Consider the following 25,115-nt stretch of genomic DNA (forward strand, 5'->3'; position numbering starts at 1 on the left):
GTGTATAGTGTAGTGTATAGTGTAGTGTATAGTGTTGTGTATAGTGTAGTGTATAGTGTAGTGTATAGTGTTGTGTATAGTGTAGTGTATAGTGCAGTGTATAGTGTAGTGTATAGTGTAGTGTATAGTGTAGTGTATAGTGTAGTGTATAGTGTAGTGTATAGTGTAGTGTGTAGTGTAGAGTGTAGTGTATAGTGTAATGTATAGTGTAGGTGTATAGTGTAGTGTATAGTGTAGTGTATAGTCTAGTGTATAGTCTAGTGTATAGTGTATAGTATAGTGTAGTGTATTGTGTAGTGTATAGTGTATAGTGTAGTCTATAGTGTATAGTGTAGTGTATAGTATAGTGTATAGTGTAGTGTATAGTGTATAGTGTAGTGTATAGTAGTGTTGTGTAGTGTATAGTGTAGTGTATAGTGTAGTGTATAGTGTAGTGTAGTGTGTAGTGTATAGTGTAGTGTGTAGTGTATAGTGTAGTGTAGTGGATAGTGTATAGTGTAGTGTATAGTGTAGTGTATAGTGTAGTGTATAGTGTAGTGTATAGTGTAGTGTAGAGTAGTGTATAGTGTAGAGTATAGTGTAGTGTATAGTGTAGTGTATAGTGTAGTGTATAGTGTAGTGTATAGTGTAGTGTGTAGTGTAGTGTATAGTGTCGTGTATAGTGTCCGTGTATAGTGTCGTGTATAGTGTAGTGTGTAGTGTAGTGATAGTGTCGTGTATAGTGTCGTGTATAGTGTAGTGTTAATGCTCTAACGGGGGGAGGGTCATATTTGTCTTTGTCCACTCAGAGAAAAGGAATAGCATTGTGACGAGGTGAGGAGGGTGGGGCTGGGTCTGACAAGGCCACCAGCAACAGCATGAGCACACCCACCATCACCATAACCACCACCATCACCATCACCACACCACCACCACCATCACCACCACCCCACCATCACCCCACCATCACCACCACCATCACCACCATCACCACCACCCCCACCCACCACCACCATCACCATAACCACCACCACCATCACCACCACCACCACCATCACCACCACCCCCACCATCACCACCACCATCACCACCACCACCACCCCCACCACCACCATCACCACCCCACCACCACCCCACCACCACCACCATCACCACCCCCACCACCACCATCACAGAAACACCACCACTATCACCACCATCACCACCACATCACCCCACCAACCCATCACCACCACCATCACCACCACCACCACCACCACAATCACCACCACCATCACCCTTCATCACCACCACCATCACCACCACCACCATCACCACCATCACCACCACCACCATCACCACCACCACCCCCACTATCACCACCACCACCATCACCACCACCACCATCATCACCATCACCACCACCATCACCACCACCACCATCGCCACCACCATCACCACCACCATCACCACCCCACCACACCCCCACCATCACCACCATCACCATCACCACCACCACCATCACCACCACCATCACCACCACCACCACCATCACCACCCCCACCACCACCACCCGATACCATAACACCCCACCACTACCACCACCATCACCACCATCACCACCATCACCATCACCACCACCACACCACCACCCCCACTACCATCACCACCACCACCATCACCACCACCACCACCACCCCCATCACCATCACCACCACACCCACTCACTCACATACCCATTCACTCACTCCCCCACTCACCCACTCACTCACCCACTCAACTCACCAATTCACCGACCCACTCACCCACTCACTCACCCACTCACCACTCACTCACCCACTCACTCACCCATTCACTTACCCACTTCACTCACCCACTCACTCACCCACCACACTCACCCACCACCTCACCAACTCACTCACTCAGCCACACACTCACCCACTCACTCACCAACTCACCTCACCAGCCACCCACTCACTCACCCACTCACTCACCCTCACACTCACCCACTCACTCTCCCACCCTCATCACTCCACACTCCTCACCACTCACTCACTCCACTCACACACTCACTCACCTACTACTCACCCACTCACTCACTCACCCACTCACTCACCCACTCACCCACTCACACACTCACTCACTCACCCACTCACTCACCCACTACTCACCCCACCCACTCACTCACCCACTCACACACTCACTCACTCACTCACCCACTCACTTACGCACTCACTTACCCACTCACCCACTCACCCACTCACTCACTCACCCATTCACTCACTCACCCACTCACCCACTCACTCACCCACTCACTCACCAATTCACCCACCCACTCACCACTACACTCACCCACTCACCACTCACTCACCCACTCACTCACCCATTCACTCACCCACTCAATCAACCCACTCACTCACCCACACACTCACCCACTCACTCACCAACTCACTCACTCACCCACTCACTCACTACCACTCACTCACTCACCCAATACTCACCCTCACACTCACCCACTCACCCACCCACTCACCACTCACTCACCCATCATCTCACTCACCCACCTACTCACTCACCCCACTCACTCACCTCCCACTCCACTCTATATAATAGCTCCATTCACCCCATCCACTCACCCACTCACTCACCCACTCACCACCCACTCACTCACCCACCCACTCACTCACCCACCCACTCACTCACCCACACCACTCACCACACACTCACCCACTCACTCACCAACTCACTCACTCACCCACTCACCCACTCACTATCACTAGATCATCACCACTCACTCACCCAATCACTCACACTCACCAACTCACTCACCCACTCACCCACTCACTCACCCACTCACTCACCCACTCTACTATTCACCAACCACTCATCACCCACCCAGCTCACTCACCCACTTACTCACCCACTCACTCACCCCTCACTCACCCACTCACCCACTCACACAACACTCACTCACTCATCACCACTCACTCACCCACTTCTCACCCACCCACTCACTCACCCACTCACACACTCACTCACTCACTCACCCACTCACTTACGCACATCACTTACCCACACCCACTCACTCACTCACCCATTCACTCACTCACCCACTCACCCACTCACTCACCACACTCACTCACCAATTCACCGACCCACTCACCCACTCACTCACCCACTCACCACTCACTCACCACTCACTCACCATTCACTTACCCACTCACTCACTACTCACTCACTCACCACACACTCACCCACTCACTCACCAACTCACTCACTCAGCCACACTCACCCACTCACTCACCAACTCACTCACTCAGCCACCCACTCACTCACCCACTCACTCACCCTCACACTCACCCACTCACTCCACCCACCCCACTCACTCACCCTCACACTCACCCACTCACTCACCCACTCACTCACCCACTCACCCACTCACTCACCTACTTACTCACCCACTCACTCACCCACTCACTCACCCACTCACCCACTCACACACCTCACTCACTCACCCACTCACTCACCCACTTACTCACCCACCCACTCACTCACTCACTCACTACACTCACTCACTCACTCACCACTCACTTACGCACTCACTACCCACTCACCCACTCACTCACCCACACACTCACACCACTCACTCACCAACTCACTCACTCACACCACTCACTCACTCCACCACTCACTCACCCCAATCACTCACCCTCACACTCACCCACTCACTCACCCACTCACCCACTCACTCACACCACCCACTCACTCACTCACCCACCTACTCACTCACACCACTCACTCACCCACTCACTCACTCACTCACCCATTCACCCATCCACTCACCCCACTCACTCACCCACTCACCACCCACTCACTCACCTCCACCCACCCACTCACTCACCCACCCACTCACTCACCCACACACTCACCCACTCACTCACCAACTCACTCACTCACCCATCACTCACTCACTCACCACTCACATCCACTCACCACCAATCACTCACCCTCACACTCACCAACTCACTCACCCACTCACCCACTCACTCACCCACTCACTCACCCACTCACTCATTCACCCAACCACTCATCACCCACCCACTCACTCACCCACTTACTCACCCACTCACTCACCCACTCACTCACCCACTCACACCACTCACACACACACTCACTCACTCACCCCACTCACTCACCCACTTACTCACCCACCCACTCACTCACACCACTCACACACTCACTCACTCACCCACTCACTTACGCACGTCACTTACCCACACCCACTCACTCACTCACCCATTCACTCACTCACCCACTCACCACTCACTCACCCACTCACATCACCAATCAACCGACCCACTCACCCCACTCACTCACCCACTCACCACTCACTCACCCACTCACTCACCCATTCACATTACCCACTCACTCACCACTCACTTCACTCACCCACACACTCACACCACTTACTCACCAACTCACTCACTGCACCACACACTCACCCACTCACTCACCAACTCACTCACTCAGCCACCCACTCACTCACCCACTCACTCACCCTCACACCACCCCTCACTCACCCACCCACTCACTCACCCTCACTACTCACCCACTCACTCACCCACTCACCCACTCACTCAACCTACTTACTCACCCACTCACTCACTCCACTCACATCACCCCACTCACCCACTCACACACTCACTTCACTCACCCACCACTCACCCTATCTTACTCACCCACCCACCACTTCACCCACTCACACACTCACTCACTCACTCACCCACTCACTTACGCACTCACTTACCCACTCACCCACTCACCCACTCACTCACTCACCCATTCACTCACTCACCCACTCACTCACCCATCTCACTCACCAATTCACCCACCCACTCACCCACTCACTCACCCACTCACCACTCACTCACCCACTCACTCACCCATTCACTCACCCACTCAATCACCCACTCACTCACCCACACACTCCACCACTCACTCACCAACTCACTCACTCACCCACTCACTCACTCACCCACTCACTCACTCACCCACTCACTCATCCAATCACTCACCCACACTCACCCACTCAGTCACCCACTCACCCACTCACTCACCACTCACTCACCACTCATCACTCACTCACCCATCCCACTCACTCACTCACCCACTCACTCACTCACCCACTCACCACTCACCCATTCACCCACCACTCACCCACTCACTCACCCACTCACCACCCACTCACTCACCCACCCACCCACCCACTCACTCACCCACCCACTCACTCACCCACACTCACCCACTCACTCACCAACCACTCACTCACCCACTCACCCACTCACTCACTCACTCACCCACTCACTCACCCAATCACTCACACTCACACTCACCACTCACTCACCCACTCACCCACTCACTCACCCACTCACTCACCCACTCACTCAGTCACCCAACCACTCATCACCCACTCACTCACTTCACCCACTCACTCACTCACCACCCACTCACTCACCCACCCACTCACTCACCACCCACTCACTCACCCACTAAATCACCCACTCACTCACCATCACCACCCACTCGCTGCCATCTCACTCACTCACCCACCCACTCACTCACCATCTCACTCACCCTCTCATCACCACTCACTCACCCTCTCATTCACCCACTCACTCACCATCTTACTCACCATCTCACTCACTCACCAATTCACCGACCCACTCACCCACTCACTCACCCACTCACCACTCACTCACCCCTACCCATTCACTTACCCACTCACTCACCCACTCACCACTCACCCACACACTCACCCACTCACTCACCAACTCACTCACTCAGCCACACACTCACCCACTCACTCACCAACTCACTCACTCAGCCACCCACTCACTCACCCACCTCACTCACCCTCACACTCACCCACTCACTCACCCACCCACTCACTCACCCTCACACTCACCCACTCACTCACCCACTCACCCACTCACTCACCTACTTACGCACCCACTCACTCACTCACCCTCACCCACTCACACACTCACTCACTCACACCACTCACTCACCCACTTACTCACCCACCCACTCCACTCACCCACTCACACACTCACTCACTCACTCACCCACTCACTTACCACTCACTTACCCTCACCACTCACTCACTCACCCATTCACTCACTCACCCACTCACCCACTCACTCACCCACTCACTCACCAATTCACCCACCCACTCACCCACTCACTCACCCACTCCCACTCACTCACCACTCACTCACCCATTCTCACTCACCCACACTCATCACCCACTCACTCACCCACACACTCACCCACTCACTCCCCAACTCACTCACTCACCCACTCACTCACTCACCCACTCACTCACCCACTCACTCACCCAATCACTCACACTCACCCACTCACTCACCCACTCACACCACTCACTCACCCACTCACTCACCCACTCACTCACTCACCCACTCACCCACCCACTCACTCACTCACCCACTCACTCACTCACCCATTCACCCACCCACTCACCCACTCACTCACCCACTCACCACTCACTCACCCACTCACTCACCCATTCACTCACCCACTCATTCACCCACTCACTCACCCACACACTCACCCACTCACTCACCAACTCACTCACTCACCCACTCACTCACTCACCACTCACTCACTCACCCACTCACTCACCCTCAATCACTCACATCCTCACACTCACCCACTCACTCACCCACTCACCCACTCACTCACCCACTCACCCCACCCACTCACTCACTCACCCACCTACTCACTCACCCACTCACTCACTCACCCACTCACTCACTCACCCATTCACCCATCCACTCACCCACTCACTCACCCACTCACCACCCACTCACTCACCCACCCACCCACTCACTCACCCACCCACTCACTCACCCACACACTCACCCACTCACTCACCAACTCACTCACTCACCCACTCACCCACTCACTCACTCACTCACCCACTCACTCACCCAATCACTCACCCTCACACTCACCAACTCACTCACCCACTCACCCACTCACTCACCCACTCACTCACCCACTCACTCATTCACCCAACCACTCATCACCCACCCACTCACTCACCCACTTACTCTCCCACTCACTCACCCACTCACTCACCCACTCACCCACTCACACACACACTCACTCACTCACCCACTCACTCACCCACTTACTCACCCACCCACTCACTCACCCACTCACACACTCACTCACTCACTTACCCACTCACTTACGCACTCACTTACCCACACCCACTCACTCACTCACCCATTCACTCACTCACCCACTCACCCACTCACTCACCCACTCACTCACCAATTCACCGACCCACTCACCCACTCACTCACCCACTCACCACTCACTCACCCACTCACTCACCCATTCACTTACCCACTCACTCACCCACTCACTCACTCACCCACACACTCACCCACTCACTCACCAACTCACTCACTCAGCCACACACTCACCCACTCACTCACCAACTCACTCACTCAGCCACCCACTCACTCACCCACTCACTCACCCTCACACTCACCCACTCACTCACCCACCCACTCACTCACCCTCACACTCACCCACTCACTCACCCACTCACCCACTCACCCACTCACTCACCTACTTACTCGACCCACTCACTCACCCACTCACCCACTCACACACTCACTCACTCACCCACTCACTCACCCACTTACTCACCCACCCACTCACTCACCCACTCACACACTCACTCACTCACTCACCCACTCACTTACGCACTCACTTACCCACTCACCCACTCACCCACTCACTCACTCACCATTCACTCACTCACCCACTCACCCACTCACTCACCCACTCACTCACCAATTCACCCACCCACTCACCCACTCACTCACCCACTCACCCACTCACTCACCCACTCACCACTCACTCACCCACTCACTCACCCATTCACTCACCCACTCAATCACCCACTCACTCACCCACACACTCACCCACTCACTCACCCACTCACTCACTCACCCACTCACTCACCCAATCACTCACCCTCACACTCACCCACTCACTCACCCACTCACCCACTCACTCACCCACTCACTCACCCACTCACTCACTCACCCACCCACTCACTCACTCACCCACTCACTCACTCACCCACTCACTCATCACCCATTCACCCATCCACTCACCCACTCACTCACCCACTCACCACCCACTCACTCACCCACCCACCCACCCACTCACTCACCCACCCACTCACTCACCCACACACTCACCCACTCACTCACCAACTCACTCACTCACCCACTCACCCACTCACTCACTCACCCACTCACTCACCCAATCACTCACCCTCACACTCACCAACTCACTCACCCACTCACCCACTCACTCACCCACTCACTCACCCACTCACTCATTCACCCAACCACTCATCACCCACTCACTCACTCACCCACTCACTCACCACCCACTCACTCACCCACCCACCCACTCACCCACCCACTCACTCACCCACTAAATCACCCACTCACTCACCATCTCACTCACCCACTCGCTTGCCATCTCACTCACTCACCCACCCACTCACTCACCATCTCACTCACCCTCTCATTAACCCACTCACTCACCCTCTCATTCACCCACTCACTCACCATCTTACTCACCATCTCACTCACTCACCAATTCACCGACCCACTCACCCACTCACTCACCACTCACTCACCCACTTACTCACCCATTCACTTACCCACTCACTCACCCACTCACTCACTCACCCACACACTCACCCACTCACTCACCAACTCACTCACTCAGCCACACACTCACCCACTCACTCACCAACTCACTCACTCAGCCACCCACTCACTCACCCACTCACTCACCCTCACACTCACCCACTCACTCACCCACCCACTCACTCACCCTCACACTCACCCACTCACTCACCCACTCACCCACTCACTCACCTACTTACGCACCCACTCACTCACTCACCCACTCACCCACTCACACACTCACTCACTCACCCACTCACTCACCCACTTACTCACCCACCCACTCACTCACCCACTCACACACTCACTCACTCACCCACTCACTTACGCACTCACTTACCCACTCACCCACTCACTCACTCACCCATTCACTCACTCACCCACTCACCCACTCACTCACCCACTCACTCACCAATTCACCCACCCACTCACCCACTCACTCACCCACTCACCACTCACTCACCCACTCACTCACCCATTCACTCACCCACTCAATCACCCACTCACTCACCCACACACTCACCCACTCACTCACCAACTCACTCACTCACCCACTCACTCACTCACCCACTCACTCACCCACTCACTCACCCAATCACTCACACTCACCCACTCACTCACCCACTCACCCACTCACTCACCCACTCACTCACCCACTCACTCACTCACCCACCCACTCACTCACCCACTCACTCACTCACCCACTCACTCACTCACCCATTCACCCATCCACTCACCCACTCACTCACCCACTCACCACCCACTCACTCACCCACCCACCCACTCACTCACCCACCCACTCACTCACCCACACACTCACCCACTCACTCACCAACTCACTCACTCACCCACTCACTCACTCACCCACTCACTCACTCACCCTCTCACTCACCCAATCACTCACCCTCACACTCACCCACTCACTCACCCACTCACTCACCCACTCACTCATTCACCCAACCACTCATCACCCACTCACTCACTCACCCACTCACTCACTCACCCATTCACCCATCCACTCACCCACTCACTCACCCACTCACCACCCACTCACTCACCCACCCACTCACTCACCCACCCACTCACTCACCCACTAAATCACCCACTCACTCACCATCTCACTCACCCACTCGCTTGCCATCTCACTCACTCACCCACCCACTCACTCACCATCTCACTCACCCTCTCATTCACCCACTCACTCACCCTCTCATTCACCCACTCACTCACCATCTTACTCACCATCTCACTCACCCACTCATTCACCCACTCACTCACCATCTCACTCACCCACTCACCATCTCATTCACCCACTCACGCACTCACCGACTCACTCACCATCTCACCCACCCACTGTAGCCTTAACAAACTGTTGTGGCAAGTGGTGCTAGACAGTAACTATGAAGGCCGGCACGGCACTCGTGTAGGTGGGTGGCCAGCACCACGCGTGGACACCTTCCTCACCCCTGTGGGTGACTGTGAGTGACTGTGTGAGTGACTATGAGTGACTGTGTGAGTGACTGTGAGTGACTGTGAGTGACTGTGTGAGTGACTGTGTGAGTGACTATGAGTGACTGTGTAATTGACTGTGTGAGTGACTGTGAGTGACTGCGTGTGACTGTGTGAGTGACTGTGAGTGACTGTGTGACTGTGTGAGTGACTGTGAGTGACTGTGTGTGACTGTGTGAGTGACTGTGTGACTGTGTGAGTGACTATGAGTGACTGTGTAACTGTGTGAGTGACTGAGTGACTGAGTCGACTTCGCCCCTCCCCCCTCGGCTCCGCCCATCCCCCTTCATGACGTAACCCTTTTCCGCACCCCTCCAAGTGGGCGGGGCCAGCCGCAGTCACGTGGCACCGAGTTCCGGTCACGTGGCGCCGAGTTCCGCTCGCGTGACGTCACTCGGCGTCACGTGACGCGCCACGTGACAGGTGTCGGCAGCGAGTGGACGAGGCGCGGAGGAGTTGGTGGTGGTGAGATTCTCGTCGCTTAGACTTGAGCCTTTGGTGGCCTGCGGGGACTTCCTTATTATTATTCTTCGCCTCTTTCGGGAGAAAAGTCACTTAGCTAGGGAAATAATTATTACATTTTTGTGTTAATTTAAATTATTAGAAAATGTAAAATTTAATCAAATAAAAATAAAAAAAATAAAAACTATTTTTTTAAAATAATAAATTTAAAATTAAAGCAACGCAAGCGGCCTTCATCAGGGTCGTGTGTTGCGATCGAAAAGTCGTGGAGTGTGTGTGTGTGTCTGTGTGTCTCTGTGTGTGTGTCTGTGTGTGTGTCTGTGTGTGTGTGTCTCTGTGTGTGTGTGTCTTTGTGTGTCTCTGTGTGTGTGTCTGTGTGTGTCTGTGTGTGTGTGTGTCTGTGTGTGTGTCTGTGTGGTGTGTGTGTGTCTCTGTGTGTGTCTGTGTGTGTGTGTCTGTGTGTGTGTCTATGTGTGTCTGTGTGTCTGTGTCTGTGTGTGTGTGTCTGTGTGTGTGTCTGTGTGTGTGTCTCTGTGTGTGTGTGTGTGTCTGTGTGTGTGTCTGTGTGTGTCTGTGTGTGTGTCTGTGTGTGTGTCTGTGTGTGTCTGTGTGTGTGTGTCTCTGTGTGTGTCTGTGTGTGTGTGTCTGTGTGTGTGTCTGTGTGTGTCTGTGTGTGTGTCTGTGTGTCTCTGTGTGTGTGTCTGTGTCTGTGTGTCTGTGTGTGTCTCTGTGTGTGTGTCTGTGTGTCTCTGTGTGTGTGTGTCTCTGTGTGTCTGTGTGTGTCTGTGTGTGTGTCTCTGTGTGTGTGTCTGTGTCGCTGTGTGTGTGTCTCTGTGTCTCTGTGTGTGTCTGTGTCTCTGTGTGTGTGTCTCTGTGTCTGTGTGTGTGTCTGTGTGTCTCTATGTATCTGTGTGTGTGTGTCTGTGTGTGTGAGTCTCTGTCTGTGTGTGTGTCTGCTTGTGTGTGTCTCTGTCTGTGTGTCTGTGTGTGTGTGTGTGTATCTGTGTGTGTGTCTGTGTGTGTGTCTGTGTGTCTCTGTGTGTGTCTGTGTGTCTGTGTGTGTGTGTCTGTGTGTGTGTCTCTGTGTCTCTGTGTGTGTCTGTGTGTGTCTGTGTGTCTCTGTCTGTGTGTGTGTCTGTGTGTGTGTCTCTGTGTGTGTCTGTGTGTGTATGTGTGTGTCTGTGTGTGTGTCTGTGTGTCTCTGTGTGTCTGTGTGTGTTTCTGTCTGCGTGTCTCTGTGTGTCTCTGTGTGTCTGTGTGTCTCTGTGTGTATAGTGTATAGTGTAGTGTATAGTGTAGTGTATAGTGTAGAGTATAGTGTAGTGTATAGTGTAGTGTATAGTATTGTGTATAGTGTAGTGTATAGTGTAGTGTATAATGTAGAGTATAGTGTAGTGTATAGTGTAGTGTATAGTGTAGAGTATAGTGTATAGCGTAGTGTATAGTGTAGTGTATAGTGTAGTGTATAGTGTAGTGTATAGTGTAGTGTATAGTGTAGTGTATAGTATAGTGTACAGTGTACTTTATAGTGTATAGTGTAGTGTATAGTGTAGTGTATAGTGTAGTGTAAAGTGTAGTGTATAGTGTAGTGTATAGTGTATAGTGTAGTGTATAGTGTAGTGTATAGTGTATAGTGTAGTGTATAGTGTAGTGTATAGTGTAGTGTATAGTGCAGTGTATAGTGTAGTGTATAGTGCAGTGTATAGTGTAGTGTATAGTGTAGTGTATAGTGTAGTGCATAGTGTATAGTATAGTGTAGTGTATAGTGTAGTGTATAGTGTGTATAGTCTAGTGTATAGTGTAGTGTATAGTGTAGTGTATAATGTAGTGTATAGTGTAGTGTATAGTGTAGTGTATAGTGTAGTGTATAGTGTACAGTGTAGTGTACAGTGTAGTGTATAGTGTAGTGTATAGTGTAGTGTATAGTATAGTGTAGTGTATAGTGTAGTGTATAGTGTAGTGTATAGTGTAGTGTATAGTGTAGTGTATAGTGTAGTGTACAGTGTAGTTTATAGTGTATAGTGTAGTGTATAGTGTAGTGTATAGTGTAGTGTATAGTGCAGTGTAGTGTATAGTGTAGTGTATAGTGTAGTGTATAGTGTAGTGTATAGTGTAGTGTATAGTGTTGTGTATAGTGTAGTGTATAATGTAGTGTATAGTGTAGTGTATAGTGTAGTGTATAGTGTAGTGTATAGTGTACAGTGTATTGTACAGCGTAGTGTATAGTGTAGTGTATAGTGTAGTGTATAGTGTAGTGTAGAGTGTAGTGTATAGTGTAGTGTATAGTATAGTGTATAGTGTAGTGTATAGTGTAGTGTAGTGTATAGTGTAGTGTATAGTGTAGTGTATAGTGTAGTGTATAGTGTAGTGTAGTGGATAGTGTATAGTGTAGTGTATAGTGTAGTGTATAGTGTAGGGTATAGTGTATAGTGTAGTGTATAGTGTTGTGTATAGTGTAGTGTATAGTGCAGTGTATAGTGCAGTGTATAGTTCAGTGTATAGTGTAGTGTATAGTGTAGTGTAAAGTGTAGTGTATAGTGTAGTGTATAGTGTAGTGTATATTGTAGTGTATAGTGCAGTGTATAGTGCAGTGTATACTGCAGTGTATAGTGTAGTGTATAGTGTAGTGTATAGTGTAGTGTATAGTCTAGTGTATAGTCTAGTGTATAGTGTAGTGTATAGTGTAGTGTATAGTGTAGTGTATAGTGTACAGTGTAGTGTACAGTGTAGTGTATAGTGTAGTGTATAGTATAGTGTAGTGTATAGTGTAGTGTATAGTGTAGTGTATAGTGTAGTGTATAGTGTAGTGTATAGTGTAGTGTATAGTGTATAGTGTAGTGTATAGTGTAGTGTATAGTGTAGTGTATAGTGTAGTGTATAGTGTAGTGTATAGTGTAGTGTATAGTGCAGTGTATAGTGTAGTGTATAGTGTAGTGTATAGTGTAGTGTATAGTGTAGTGTATAGTGTATAGTGTAGTGTATAGTGTAGTGTATAGTGTAGTGTATAGTGTAATGTATAGTGTAGTGTATAGTGTAGTGTATAGTGTAGTGTATAGTCTAGTGTATCGTCTAGTGTATAGTGTATAGTATAGTGTAGTGTATTGTGTAGTGTATAGTGTATAGTGCAGTCTATAGTGTATAGTGTAGTGTATAGTATAGTGTATAGTGTAGTGTATAGTGTAGTGTATAGTGTAGTGTAGTGTATAGTGTAGTGTATAGTGTAGTGTATAGTGTAGTGTATAGTGTAGTGTAGTGTATAGTGTAGTGTATAGTGTAGTGTGTAGTGTAGTGTAGTGGATAGTGTATAGTGTAGTGTATAGTGTAGTGTATAGTGTAGTGTATAGTGTAGTGTATAGTGTAGTGTATAGTGTAGTGTATAGTGTAGTGTATAGTGTATAGTGTAGTGTGTAGTGTATAGTGTAGTGTATAGTGTAGTGTATAGTGTAGTGTATAGTGTAGTGTATAGTGTAGTGTATAGTGTAGTGTATAGTGTAGTGTATAGTGTAGTGTATAGTGTAGTGTATAGTGTAGTGTATAGTGTAGTGTTAATGCTCTACGGGGGGAGGGTCATATTTGTCTTTGTCCACTCAGATACAAATGTCCCCGTCACCTGCAAGAGCATTGTGACGTAGGTGAGGAGGGTCAGGGAGCGGGTCCTGACCAAGGCCACCAGCAACAGCAGCGCCACCACCACCACCACCATCACCATAACCACCACCATCACCATCACCACCACCACCACCATCACCACCACCCCCACCATCACCCCCACCATCACCACCACCATCACCACCATCACCACCACCCCCACCATCACTACCACCATCACCATCACCACCACCATCACCACCCCCACCACCACCCCCACCACCACCACCATCACCACCCCCACCACTATCACCACCCCCACCATCACCATCATCACCACCACCACCACCATCACCACCCCCACCACCACCATCACCACCATCACCACCACCATCACCACCACCATCACCACCACCATCACCATCACCACCACCACCACCATCACCACCCCCACCACCACCACCACCACTATCACCACCATCACCACCACCACCACCATCACCACCACCACCATCACCACCACCATCACCATCACCACCACCACCATATTTGAATAATGCAAAGCTGCTACTTTTGAAATTGTGTTATTCCCCCGTTCGTCTGCTTCAGTGTCATCTTGTTCTAGGACCTTTCTCCTGCAGGCTCCTCCTCCCCCTCCTCCGGTTCCGCCCACCTCCACCTTTGGAGAGGCGCGTTGAGAGCGCCGGGCCGCGGCGGTGAACGACTTCCCACGTGCGGCGACGGAGCTTTGCCGGTGTTCGTCGGAGCCCCTCGCCGACTTCGCCTGCCCCCCCGGCGGTCCGCTAATGCGCCGCGTGGGGGGATTGTCGCCTCCCCGCGCGCACGGATGCCGATCCCTCCCCGCCGTGAGCGAGGGCGCCCCGCACGCGAGGAGGATGGGCGGCGGCGGCGGCGGCGGCGGCGGCGGCGGCGGCGGCAACGGCGGCAAGGACGGCATCGGCCCGCCCGACCGCGACGTCCGTCGGGGTGACGGTGCGGCGACTCCGACCGCCCCCCGCTGACGAAGCGACGGTGGCCGTGGGGATTCCGGGGAGAGGGGTGAGGCGCACGGCCGAGATCTAGCGACAGGCGATCGTCGTTCCCGCTCGGCTTCCACCAAGACCCCGGTACTGGTGAGCTGCGCGTCAACCTCACGGCTCGTGGTCACGTTGGGGGGCTGCACCAGGGGAAGGCGACGACTGGACATGAGTGAAACTATTGGGCATCTGTAAAACTATTGGGCATCTGTGAAACTATTGGGCATCTGTAAAACTATTGGGCATCTCTAAAACTATTGGGCATCTCTTAAACTATTGGGCATCTGTAAAACTATTGGGCATCTGTAAAACTATTGGGCATCTGTAAAACTATTGGGCATCTCTAAAACTATTGGGCATCTGTGAAACTATTGGGCATCTGTAAAACTATTGGGCATCTGTAAAACTATTGGGCATCTGTTAAACTATTGGGCATCTGTAAAACTATTGGGCATCTGTAAAACTATTGGGCATCTGTAAAACTATTGGGCATCTGTTAAACTATTGGGCATCTGTAAAACTATTGGGCATCTGTGAAACTATTGGGCATCTGTAAAACTATTGGGCATCTGTAAAACTATTGGGCATCTCTAAAACTATTGGGCATCTGTAAAACTATTGGGCATCTCTAAAACTATTGGGCATCTCTAAAACTATTGGGCATCTGTAAAACTATTGGGCATCTCTAAAACTATTGGGCATCTGTAAAACTATTGGGCATCTGTAAAACTATTGGACATCTGTAAAACTATTGGGCATCTGTAAAACTATTGGGCATCTGTAAAACTATTGGGCATCTGTAAAACTATTGGGCATCTGTTAAACTATTGGGCATCTCTAAAACTATTGGGCATCTGTAAAACTATTTGGCATCTGTAAAACTATTGGGCATCTGTGAAACTATTGGATATCTGTAAAACTATTGGGCATCTGTAAAACTATTGGGCATCTGTTAAACTATTGGGCATCTGTTAAACTATTGGATATCTGTAAAACTATTGGGCATCTGTAAAACTATTGGGCATCTCTAAAACTATTGGGCATCTGTAAAACTATTGGGCATCTCTAAAACTATTGGGCATCTGTAAAACTATTGGGCATCTGTGAAACTATTGGATGTCTGTAAAACTATTGGGCATCTCTGAAACTATTGGGCACCTCTGAAACTATTGGACATCTCTGAAACTATTGTATATCTGTAAAACTATTGGACATCTCTGAAACTATTGGACATCTGTAAAACTATTGGGCATCTGTAAAACTATTGGGCATCTGTAAAACTATTGGGCATCTCTAAAACTATTGGGCATCTGTAAAACTATTGGGCATCTGTGAAACTATTGGATATCTGTAAAACTATTGGGCATCTCTGAAACTATTGGGCATCTGTAAAACTATTGGGCATCTGTGAAACTATTGGATATCTGTAAAACTATTGGGCATCTCTGAAACTATTGGGCACCTCTGAAACTATTGGACATCTCTGAAACTATTGTATATCTGTAAAACTATTGGACATCTCTGAAACTATTGGACATCTGTAAAACTATTGGGCATCTGTAAAACTATTGGGCATCTGTAAAACTATTGGACATCTCTTAAACTATTGGGCATCTCTAAAACTATTGGGCATCTGTAAAACTATTGGGCATCTCTAAAACTATTGGGCATCTGTAAAACTATTGGGCATCTGTGAAACTATTGGATATCTGTAAAACTATTGAGCATCTCTGAAACTATTGGATATCTGTAAAACTATTGGGCATCTCTAAAACTATTGGGCATCTCTAAAACTATTGGGCATCTGTAAAACTATTGGGCATCTCTAAAACTATTGGGCATCTGTAAAACTATTGGGCATCTGTGAAACTATTGGATATCTGTAAAACTATTGGGCATCTCTGAAACTATTGGGCACCTCTGAAACTATTGGACATCTCTGAAACTATTGGGCATCTGTAAAACTATTGGGCATCTGTAAAACTATTGGACATTTCTGAAACTATTGGGACATCTGTAAAACTATTGGGCATCTGTAAAACTATTGGGCATCTGTAAAACTATTGGACATCTCTGAAACTATTGGGCATCTGTAAAACTATTGGACATCTCTGAAACTATTGGGCATCTGTAAAACTATTGGGCATCTCTGAAACTATTGGACATCTGTAAAACTATTGGGACATATGTGAACCTATTCGGACATCTGTAAAACTATTGGGCATCTGTAAAACTATTGGACATCTCTGAAACTATTGGGCATCTCTGAAACTATTGGGCATCTCTGAAACTATTGGACATCTCTGAAACTATTGGACACCTGTTATAATTATTTTACATTTGCGAAAAAGAGCTTCATAGCTCATCGTATTCCTGCAGTATAAATAAAGATTCTGATTCTGGCTGCAGTGCCACGGTGCGCAGCGATGATTCTACCACAGGCCGTGCCGACGAATGTGGCCTTGGGATAGCTCCCGGTAGAACTTTCATTGGTAAAGATTCACACGAGGGCGCACACCAGGTCGTCACATAACTACCTGGTCCGGTTTGGAAACGTGGCTGCTGGTGTGGCCGAAGACTGCCGGGCGTGTTGCTGGCCAATCGTTTCAAAGACATCCCAATAGGTTTTGTAGTGAGTCCAACCGAATGGCGAGACGTTGCCTTGGGAGCAACGCTATTCATTAAATCGACGTAACACAACGCCACCCACACTTTGGGTGTTGAGTGCTCACCTGGCCACGCCACGACAGAACTGGACAAGGTTCCCTATCCCCGGCCCGGACTCCACGAGCCGGGTCCCGGACCGCGTGGCCAGAGGCTTCGTTTACCCCACCGTGGATCTTCATCGCCAGCAACACGAAGGACCCCCGAGCCCCTTCACGGGGGCCCCCCCCCCCGTTACATCGGCCTGGGGCTGGGCCCGACTCCACCCCTTGCCCCGCCCACCTTCCAGACCTCTCCGGCTCTTTCCCAAAGGGCTCCCCGAGAGCTCCTCTAGACCACGTGACTGCCCAGCGGCCCCCCCCCCCGGTCCACCGGCGGGCCCCCCCCCCCGCCCGATATCGTCCGGTCGCGCGTCGGCAGGTCAGCCGGCGTACCGTGCCCCAACGTGACCCTGGCTGGCCGACGCTCAACCCAGGCCCCGCCGGGGCCGGTGGTACTACGATCAGTGAGCGGGGCTGCACGTGATGGCAACACGTTACACGCCGTGGCTTCGTAAGCCCGGCGCCACGCGGTGACGGTCGCAGTCACCGCAGATTCGCAGATATTCCCAATGGTTTCACGGATGTCCCAGTTTAGTTTCACAGATATTCCCAATGGTTTTATGGATGTCCCCTTAGTTTAGTTTCACAGATATTCCCAATGGTTTCACGGATGTCCCCTTAGTTTAGTTTCACAGATATTCCCAATGGTTTCACGGATGTCCCCTTAGTTTAGTTTCACAGATATTCCCAATGGTTTTACGGATGTCCCCTTAGTTTAGTTTCACAGATATTCCCAATGGTTTTACGGATGTCCCCTTAGTTTAGTTTCACAGATATTCCCAATGGTTTCACGGATGTCCCCTTAGTTTAGTTTCACAGATGTCCAGGCGGTTTCACAGATTAAACACGTAGGCTTTCGTGACCAACATCGTCCACAATATATATTTTTTATGCGCGCGCTGTGCCAGCCTTCATGGACGCTGCTAGTCGCCAACAGCGCGAGCACCGACAGCCATGCTAACTATACGGGGGGGTGGGGGGATTTTTGTCTTTATCCACAGACACCAAAGCCTCCTGCCGTGAGCAAGAGCATCTCGGATGTCTGGAGCAGGATGAGGGAGCCAGTTAAACGGGTAAAAACCTATTCCTGTATCTTGTTACTGGCAAAGGAGGTCCCATAATGTAAATGCTCACCCCGAGCCCTCAATACTCTGATAGTGGCGCTGTTTTTGAGTTGTACGCCTTTTGGCGTCTTCTGGTCCAACACCAATGGAGACTAAAGGGCTCTTAAGAAAAGCCGTCTCGGGTGTGGACCAATCAAATACAAGGACAGTGCCAATATTATTATCAGAGTTGTCTTTTGTTTTGTTTGCATTTTGACTGCTTGTGTTGTGGTTATTGCAAACATGATGCCTTGAATAAAGGTGTCAGTTTTTGTGCCAGTTAAAAGGGTAAAACCTATTCCTATACTGGGACATCTGTTAAACTCCTGGGACATCTGTGAAACTATTTGGACATCTGTGAAACTACTGGGACATCTGTCAAACTACTGGGACATCTGTTAAACTACTGGACATCTATTAAACTATTGGGACATCTGTGAAACTATGGGGACATATGTTAACCTACTGGGATATTTGTAAAACTACTGGGACATCTGTGAAACTACTGGGACATCTGTGAAACTATTGGGACATCTGTTAAACTATTGGAACATCTGTTAAACTACTGGTACATCTGTGATACTATTGGGACATCTGGGAAACTATTGGCACATCTGTGAAACTATGGGGACATCTGTGAAACTAATGGGACATATGTGAAACTACTGGGACATCTGTTAAACTATTGGAACATCTGTTAAACTACTGATACATCTGTGAAACTATTGGGACATCTGGGAAACTATTGGGACATCTGTGAAACTATGGGGACATCTGTGAAACTAATGGGACATATGTGAAACTATTGGGAAATGTGTAAAACTACTGGTACATATGTGAAACTATTGGGAAATCTGTGAAACTATTGGGACATCTGTTAAACTACTGGGACATCTGTGAAACTATGGGGACATCTGTAAAACTAATGGGACATATGTGAAACTATTGGGGCGTCTGTGAAACTACTGGGACATGTGTGAAACTACTGGGACATCTGTTAACTATTGGGACATCTGTGAAACTATGGGGACATCTTTTAACCTACTGGGACATCTGTGAAACTATTGGGACATCTATGAAACTAGTGGGACATCTGTGAAACTATGGGGACATCTGTTAACCTACTGGGACATCTGTAAAACTATTGGGACATCTGTTAAACTACTGGGACATCTGTGGAACTACTGGGACATCTGTGAAACTACTGGGACATCTGTGAAACTACTGTGACATCTGTTAAACTATTGGAACATCTGTTAAACTACTGGTATATCTGTGAAACTATTGGGACATCTGGGAAACTATTGGGACATCTGTGAAACTATGGGGACATCTGTGAAACTAATGGGACATATGTGAAACTATTGGGAAATGTGTAAAACTACTGGTACATATGTGAAACTATTGGGAAATCTGTGAAACTATCGGGACATCTGTTAACCTACTGGGATGTCTGTAAAACTTCTGGGACATCTGTGAAACTATTGGGACATCTGTGAAACTATTGGGACATCTGCGAAACTACTGGTACATCTGTGAAACTATTGGGACATCTGTGAAACTATGGGGACATCTGTGAAACAAATGGGACATAGGTGAAACTATTGGGACATCTGTGAAACTATTGGGACATCTGTGAAACTATGGGGTCATCTGTGAAACTAATGGGACATATGGGAAACTATTGGGACATCTGTGAAACTATTGGGACATCTGTGAAACTATTGGGACATCTGTGAAACTACTGGTACATCTGTGAAACTATGGGGATATCTGTTAACCTACTGGGACATCTGTGAAACTATTGGGACATCTGTTAAACTACTGGGACATCTGTGAAACTACTGGAACATCTGTGAAACTACTGGGACATCTGTGAAACTACTGGGACATTTGTTAAACTATTGGAACATCTGTTAAACTACTGGTACATCTGTGAAACTATGGGGACATCTGTGAAACTAATGGGACGTATGTGAAACTATTGGGAAATGTGTAAAACTACTGGGACATATGTGAAACTATTGGGAAATCTGTGAAACTATTGGGACATCTGTGAAACTATTGGGACATCTGTGAAACTACTGGTACATCTGTGAAACTATTGGGACATCTGTTAACCTACTGGGATATCTGTAAAACTACTGGGACATCTGTTAACTATTGGGACATCTGTGAAACTATGGGGACATCTTTTAACCTACTGGGACATCTGTTAAACTATTGGGACATCTATGAAACTAGTGGGACATCTGTGAAACTATTGGGACATCTGTGAAACTACTGGGACATCTGTGAAACTACTGGGACATCTGTGAAACTATCGGGACATCTGTTAACCTACTGGGACATCTGTGAAACTATCGGGACATCTGTTAACCTACTGGGACATCCGGGAAACTATTGGCACATCTGTGAAACTATGGGGACATCTGTGAAACTAATGGGACATATGTGAAACTATTGGGAAATGTGTAAAACTACTGGGACATATGTGAAACTATTGGGAAATCTGTGAAACTATTGGGACATCTGTGAAACTATTGGGACATCTGTGAAACTACTGGTACATCTGTGAAACTATGGGGACATCTGTTAACCTACTGGGATATCTGTAAAACTACTGGGACATCTGTTAACTATTGGGACATCTGTGAAACTATGGGGACATCTGTTAACCTACTGGGACATCTGTGAAACTATTGGCACATCTATGAAACTAGTGGGACATCTGTGAAACTATGGGGACATCTGTTAACCTACTGGGACATCTGTGAAACTATTGGGACATCTGTTAAACTACTGGGACATATGTGAAACTACTGGGACATCTGTGAAACTACTGGGACATCTGTGAAACTACTGGGACATCTGTTAAACTATTGGAACATCTGTTAAACTACTGGTAAATCTGTGAAACTATTGGGACATCTGGGAAACTATTGGGACATCTGTGAAACTATGGGGACATCTGTGAAACTAATGGGACATATGTGAAACTATTGGGAAATGTGTAAAACTACTGGTACATATGTGAAACTATAGGGAAATCTGTGAAACTATTGGGACATCTGTTAAACTACTGGGACATCTGTGAAACTATGGGGAAATCTGTAAAACTAATGGGACATATGTGAAACTATTGGGGCGTCTGTGAAACTACTGGGACATGTGTGAAACTACTGGGACATCTGTAAAACTACTGGGACATCTGTTAAACTATTGGGACATCTGTGAAACTATGGGGACATCTGTGAAATTAATGGGACATATGTGAAACTATTGGGAGATCTGTGAAACTACTGGTACATCTGTGAAACTATCGGGACATCTGTTAACCTACTGGGATGTCTGTAAAACTTCTGGGACATCTGTGAAACTATTGGGAAATCTGTGAAACTATTGGGACATCTGCGAAACTACTGGTACATCTGTGAAACTATTGGGACATCTGTGAAACTATGGGGGCATCTGTGAAACAAATGGGACATAGGTGAAACTATTGGTACATCTGTGAAACTATTGGGACATCTGTGAAACTATGGGGTCATCTGTGAAACTAATGGGACATATGGGAAACTATTGGGACATCTGTGAAACTATTGGGACATCTGTGAAACTATTGGGACATCTGTGAAACTACTGGTACATCTGTGAAACTATGGGGATATCTGTTAACCTACTGGGACATCTGTGAAACTATTGGGACATCTGTTAAACTACTGGGACATCTGTGAAACTACTGGAACATCTGTGAAACTACTGGGACATCTGTGAAACTACTGGGACATTTGTTAAACTATTGGAACATCTGTTAAACTACTGGTACATCTGTGAAACTATGGGGACATCTGTGAAACTAATGGGACATATGTGAAACTATTGGGAAATGTGTAAAACTACTGGGACATATGTGAAACTATTGGGAAATCTGTGAAACTATTGGGACATCTGTGAAACTATTGGGACATCTGTGAAACTACTGGTACATCTGTGAAACTATGTTGACATCTGTTAACCTACTGGGATATCTGTAAAACTACTGGGACATCTGTTAACTATTGGGACATCTGTGAAACTATGGGGACATCTTTTAACCTACTGGGACATCTGTTAAACTATTGGGACATCTATGAAACTAGTGGGACATCTGTGAAACTATTGGGACATCTGTGAAACTACTGGGACATCTGTGAAACTACTGGGACATCTGTGAAACTATCGGGACATCTGTTAACCTACTGGGACATCTGTGAAACTATTGGGACATCTGTGAAACTACTGGGACATCTGTTAAACTATTGGAACATCTGTTAAACTACTGGTACATCTGTGAAACTATTGGGACATCCGGGAAACTATTGGCACATCTGTGAAACTATGGGGACATCTGTGAAACTAATGGGACATATGTGAAACTATTGGGAAATATGTAAAACTACTGGGACATATGTGAAACTATTGGGAAATCTGTGAAACTATTGGGACATCTGTGAAACTATTGGGACATCTGTGAAACTACTGGTACATCTGTGAAACTATGGGGACATCTGTTAACCTACTGGGATATCTGTAAAACTACTGGGACATCTGTTAACTATTGGGACATCTGTGAAACTATGGGGACATCTATTAACCTACTGGGACATCTGTGAAACTATTGGCACATCTATGAAACTAGTGGGACATCTGTGAAACTATGGGGACATCTGTTAACCTACTGGGACATCTGTGAAACTATTGGGACATCTGTTAAACTACTGGGACATATGTGAAACTACTGGGACATCTGTGAAACTACTGGGACATCTGTGAAACTACTGGGACATCTGTTAAACTATTGGAACATCTGTTAAACTGCTGGTAAATCTGTGAAACTATTGGGACATCTGGGAAACTATTGGGACATCTGTGAAACTATGGGGACATCTGTGAAACTAATGGGACATATGTGAAACTATTGCGAAATGTGTAAAACTGCTGGTACATATGTGAAACTATAGGGAAATCTGTGAAACTATTGGGACATCTGTTAAACTACTGGGACATCTGTGAAACTATGGGGACATCTGTAAAACTAATGGGACATATGTGAAACTATTGGGGCGTCTGTGAAACTACTGGGACATGTGTGAAACTACTGGGACATCTGTAAAACTACTGGGACATCTGTTAAACTATTGGGACATCTGTGAAACTATGGGGACATCTGTGAAACTAATGGGACATATGTGAAACTATTGGGAGATCTGTGAAACTACTGGTACATCTGTGAAACTATCGGGACATCTGTTAACCTACTGGGATGTCTGTAAAACTTCTGGGACATCTGTGAAACTATTGGGACATCTGTGAAACTATTGGGACATCCGTGAAACTACTGGTACATCTGTGAAACTATTGGGACATCTGTGAAACTATGGGGACATCTGTGAAACAAATGGGACATAGGTGAAACTATTGGGACATCTGTGAAACTACTGGGACATTTGTGAAACTATGGGGACATCTGTGAAACTAATGGGACATATGTGAAACTATTGGGAAATGTGTAAAACTACTGGGACATATGTGAAACTATTGGGAAATCTGTGAAACTATTGGGACATCTGTGAAACTATTGGGACATCTGTGAAACTACTGGTACATCTGTGAAACTATGTTGACATCTGTTAACCTACTGGGATATCTGTAAAACTACTGGGACATCTGTTAACTATTGGGACATCTGTGAAACTATGGGGACATCTTTTAACCTACTGGGACATCTGTTAAACTATTGGGACATCTATGAAACTAGTGGGACATCTGTGAAACTATTGGGACATCTGTGAAACTACTGGGACATCTGTGAAACTACTGGGACATCTGTGAAACTATCGGGACATC

The sequence above is a fragment of the Petromyzon marinus genome, unplaced genomic scaffold (genome assembly GCF_048934315.1).
Source record: "Petromyzon marinus isolate PM22_M1 ecotype Great Lakes invasive population unplaced genomic scaffold, UKy_Petmar_22M1.pri1.0 PM_Scaffold_68, whole genome shotgun sequence".
Classification (NCBI taxonomy): domain Eukaryota; kingdom Metazoa; phylum Chordata; class Hyperoartia; order Petromyzontiformes; family Petromyzontidae; genus Petromyzon; species Petromyzon marinus.